General features: G+C 37.3%; 1 long non-coding RNA gene across 1 annotated transcript; it reads right to left on the bottom strand.

Annotated features, from left to right (window-relative positions):
• Window positions 1-2114: 2114 nt before the first annotated feature.
• LOC148867865 (uncharacterized) lies at window positions 2115-3349 on the bottom strand. Its single transcript, XR_016109514.1, has 3 exons — window positions 2988-3349; window positions 2436-2559; window positions 2115-2198 (listed from the first exon to the last, which is right to left on the bottom strand). It is a non-coding gene; the product is annotated as an uncharacterized LOC148867865 (long non-coding RNA).
• Between the last annotated feature and the right edge of the window lie 1854 nt (window positions 3350-5203).

Below are 5203 nucleotides of genomic sequence, written 5' to 3'. Positions count from 1 at the left end.
TCTTGACAGTAGGGTTGATCGATCTGCTCTCTTTTAATCAGCATTCCCGCTCTATATATATAGGGCGACAGAAGGTTTGCAATGTAACAGTACTGGCGGCGCCAGTGTTTATTTTACTATATATAGGGCGACAGAAATAACAAGGGAAAAGACCCTTGTGCCCCTGAGTACAATAACAGACATAACAGAAATAAAAAACGAAATAAAAAAACACTTTAATTAGCCAAACAGGCCCTAGAAACTGCAACTAAGTTATTTTAACATTATTCCAACAATTTTGATGGATGCTGCCTTGGGAATCCATGAGATTCAGAGAGAGTGGGGGTGTAAATAGGGAGCATAATAGACAGATGCTACTTAGTTTTTCTGGTCCCATTGGCCTTGGTAATTCTTTGAGAGCTGAGATGCGGGCTTGACTTCAGGGGTTAAATTTGATGACTATGCAAGGGATGAAAGAAGTGGAGGTGGAAGGAGACTGTTGAACTGTAGTCTGTTGGATGAAGCACCAAGACTTAATTCCTTGGGTGTTCAGACCAATGGTGAAACAGGCACAAGATATGGCCACCGATTTAAATTGCCCGTTCAACTTGGTGCCTAGGTATGCCAATGATTTAGCCACTTGCAAGGGCAGGGGTGGGACTGGTCCGATTGGCCTTGGTAATTCTTTGAGAGCTGAGGTGCAGGCTTGACTTCAGGGGTTAAATTTGATGGCTATGCAAGGGATGAAAGAAGTGGTGGTGGAAGGAGACTGTTGAACTGTAGTCTGTTGGATGAAGCACCGAGACTTAATTCCTTGGGTGTTCAGACCAGTGGTGAAACAGGCACAAGATATGGCCACCAATTTAAATTGCCCGTTCAACTTGGTGTCTAGGTATGCCAGTGATTTAGCCACTTGCAAGGGTAGGGGTGGGAAGAAACCAACTAGATTGGGGATGTCCATGGCTGGGATTCAATTTGTAATATTCTTATATGAGCTGTTTGTTTTATGTTAGCTGGATTGTATCATCTGATCCAAGCCTAGGAGCAAGCCTTGTACTATTTTTTTCCATATGCTTCTGTTTTGAGCATCCTGGGCTTCTTAATGAATTTATTGTTGACTATCAAAAAAAAAAAAAAAAAAAAAAGAACTTCTAATTTTAATAAAGGTTGTCATTGCCTATTTTCTGGTATGCAATTTCAAGAAAATTTTACCTTGATAAGTGGATAGGAGGTACACTAGATCCCTTTCAATGTAGGTATTGTCCTAGCATTACACTTTTTATAGAACTATAAATTGCAACCTTAGATATAGGTTTTTCAGGTTCTCCGAGTACAAACTTACAAGTAGGAAATCTCTTCTTGCCTAGCATTATTTAATTCGGAGCTTCTTTGTTTTAACATTATTGTTTCATCTCATCTTACAAAAATCTAACCTTGAGTGAGTAATTTAACTTTCCTGCAAGGGCCAGTAACAAGGTAGTTTTCCCACATCCCGGAGGACCAAGTAGAAGAGTTAACCTGCAAATGGAGAATTCTCAATGAGTCAAAATCTTGGCCTTGTTTTCATCATAAAATAAAAAACCAATGCCATATTTACTTTTGTTCTTTTCTTAAGCAACAAACTTTTGAAGACTTGCATGCTAGATTCCATGTCTGGTTATTATACTTGGATAATTGTAAATAAGCACTTGGAATTTTAGCATTAGACCATGTAACACACAGATTCGACAGGAGTTGGGTGTAGGCAATCTTTATTGGATCATCTTTATTTGCATTCAGTGCAAGCAATCTTCAATTACCATCCCATGGATGAGTTATAGCAATAAGCATTCTGACTGGAAGCCCCTGATGTTTCAATTAGTAATCCTAATCTTCGTTAGAAGGATGACCACCTTTGGTAGCATCCGTGTAATTGTAATTAAACATATATATCTCCTTTGATTCTGTGCATATACTGATTTTTTTCACTAATTTATGGCCATAGTCCTTTTTGACCATTTACCATTTTCTTTGTAAAAGCTTTAAGCTTGCTGCCTATATCCCTGATCGGTGAATCTAACTCAATACGCTATGATGAAACCTCAAGAACATGTTATTCTTGGTTCTATATGTATAAATTATATTTCAGCATACCTTGAAGGCTTGATGATTCCATTTACATCTTTGAGAATGCTTATCTTGACTTCTTGACTATTGCAACCACTCATCTTTGTAATAACCTGTTCAATAGGCATTTTGCTTCTAATAAGATAGAAAGAAGATTGGAAAATTTAAACCAGTTGAACAGAACTGTAGACTTATTATAAATATAGAGGAAGAACTGTTCCAGTAACCCAATGAAGTTTAGGAGTTTCTAAGTCAAAATTGAAGAGTTATTCTTCAGAAAAAAATGAAAAGTTTCACAAAGAAAAATCATAGAAAGCTACAAATATTACATAAAGAAGTAATACACTTACAGAGAATATGCTTTTGACAGAGTTCCATAAAGTTGGAAGAGGCTTGCCATGAACTACCTTGCACTCTGCTTCCACACACAGATTCTTGTATCTTACCTCCACGGTAGGTAATTTCACATCCACTCTACAGAAAAATAAGCTACATAAATATATTAAAATCCATTTGTCTGTAGCATGACTGTGAATGCATATTTCATGGCTTCATGCATATCTGTACATCATAGATGGACATATGAAATCACAGTATGTTTGATACATGATTATTCATGGTCAGAGTCAGACCCTTGGATTATCAAACAAGGAGCTTGATCTTCCTGTACCATTTCAGGTCAGATTGAATGGGTAAGTCCTTGTCCAATCTGTAGAGCACCAAAATTTAGGACCACCATCCACAATAAAATGCTGGTGGTCAATGGGTTTAGTTCCTTTGTAAGACTACAAGTAATTCCTTGGCTCATGTAAAATCAGCACACTACTTAAGGTAATGTCAGAGCAGCTTTTGAGTACTTAATTTTTTTTCCAGTTGAATCTAAAAGTGTAAGGTAAGCATACCTGTCTATCCTTTCTCTTAGTTTTTGCAGCAACCGGAGATTGTCATGCTCAATGTGCTTAATCAGTTTCTCAATGAACATGCGCCTTTCTCCAGCTCCAAGCCTCGTAACATCTATCAACTTCTTTCCTTCTACTTGTGAGCCATTCTCATTTCCCTGGGGATCAAATAATGATGTTCTAATCCTTTGGAATGTGGTAATCTCTGAATTGCAGCCCAGTATTGCAGCCCAACTTCATCATCATCCTCCCTTATACAATCCTCATGTGGACTATTATGGAAACTTGAAGCATAGGGATCAAGTGATAACTGAATGCTTCTCCCACTCATTGTTTACTCCATTCCAGTTGATATGCTAATCTATTCAAAAGGCCACTGTCATGGAGCTTGTAGAACTTAATAAAATTTGCTGAGTCTTTGGAAGCCTATGTGAATATATAAATGCTGCAGTCTTCTTGACATTTGATGCATGCATGGTTCTTTACTTTTCATCCTTCACAGGAATCACTTTTAGATTTTTAGTGCGGCTAACAAAAAGAAGGTTGTTTTGCCTCTAAGAAGGATATCATAGTGAGAACAAGCAAAGAAGTTAAATGATATGATCGTAATCTATCCCATCTCTAATGCCAAATGTGTTTCCACATGCTGGGGACTGGACCTACTACCGGATGGGTCCCCATGAGGACTTGCCATACACAGTTATTTTGCAGCAATGGATCTGTTTTATTTGGGGGATAAAAAGAATGGAATCTAAGGTTATTGTGTTATACTTGGTTAATGGTTTGTTTTTCTGTACTCTGGGAATGGCTTCTTGGTTTCTCCTTTTCTACTCCATTGAATTCATACTCATAAATTTGAAATGAAGTAGATGATGCAGGTGCATCAGAATTAATGATAAGGGTGGAGTAGAAATAAAGAGTTCCTAATTGCTTTTACAGTAGAACTGAAGTTTACTTAGCCCGAGTGATTGATCAATGGAAAATGATAAAAGAATTTCTTTATTGGGAAAGAATGATGGCAATTATTGTTCTTTCTCACCTAATAGACCATGGCCCAACACCATGCCTATTGACTTATCTTCATTCACATGTAACATGCGTACTCTGTTTTTCTTCATAGAAAAATCATAAAAAAATAGATGTTTCCCACTGTTTTTGGAGAAATGGACCGTGTTATTTCGCCAATGACCAATGTCTTCCAACAGTACAAGCATAACTAAAACTTAAAACGGTTTTTTTTTTTTTAATCTTTGGGAGAATAACTGATCAGTCCAGGTCAGAATTTTCTAATCCCACCACAGGGGGGAATGAATCCTGACTGTAAATTGATATCAAATTCACGGGCAGGATGCGATTTATAGGGAGCTACTAGTAGGCTATGGGGGGCTGTCATTCAGAATTCTGCATTAGGTTGCAGTATACTTAACCCAAAAACAATTTAAGGGTTAAAACTTGAAAACCCCTGAATTATTTATATTTATTATGTGCTCAAACACATTGGGACCAAATCTAGTTCGTTAATATTTAAAGTTTAATGAACTTTTCCGTGGGATTTAGGTCGGACTTGGATTTAAATACCATTAACAAATTAAAGGGATATATTTAAAATTCATCACAACTTTTCACATTTCTCTTAAATTCACCGTGATTTTTCATTACCTCCGAAGAGCCCTTGTCAGTGAGTTTAAAGCTCACATTTTGTTAGATCACCATTGGTGTATCCAAATAAGCATTTATTTATATGACCAAACTATCCCTGTATTCCTGCCAAATAGGCCATTTTTTTCAGATGATGTATTTGCCAGTTTGTGCATCAACAGGCCACTAACTAATCCACAGCAGTATAGGATCAGTTGCTGCAATCGCCGGTTTGTGTCCATCTCCCTTGGATCCAACTAATAGCTCGTTTGAACAGGCTTTTTCCTGGATAGTGGCTACGACAATGAAGCAATGGGTTCACCGCTCCATTGAGTTTACAAGAGTGTTTGGTTTCGTGGGCGTTTATTCAATAAATACTGTCACATAAGTACTACTTCAGCGGTTTTTTTGTATGTTCTTCTGTACACATTGAGAATGGCAAAAATGGACTTTGGTTTTTATGCATGACTACCATTTGGGGAAGCTATTTTTTAAAGTTTTCATACACGGTTAGGCATTTTTTCACTGTTACATTGATGTTGCACCTAGTAGTGTCTAGTTGTCATAAACGGTTGTAATTA

Source organism: Nelumbo lutea, chromosome 3 (assembly GCF_056320005.1).
Source record: "Nelumbo lutea isolate HS-2025 chromosome 3, American lotus-T2T, whole genome shotgun sequence".
Taxonomy (NCBI): domain Eukaryota; kingdom Viridiplantae; phylum Streptophyta; class Magnoliopsida; order Proteales; family Nelumbonaceae; genus Nelumbo; species Nelumbo lutea.
Note: the sequence above shows the minus strand (reverse complement) of the source record. Positions and strands in the feature narration are given on the sequence as shown.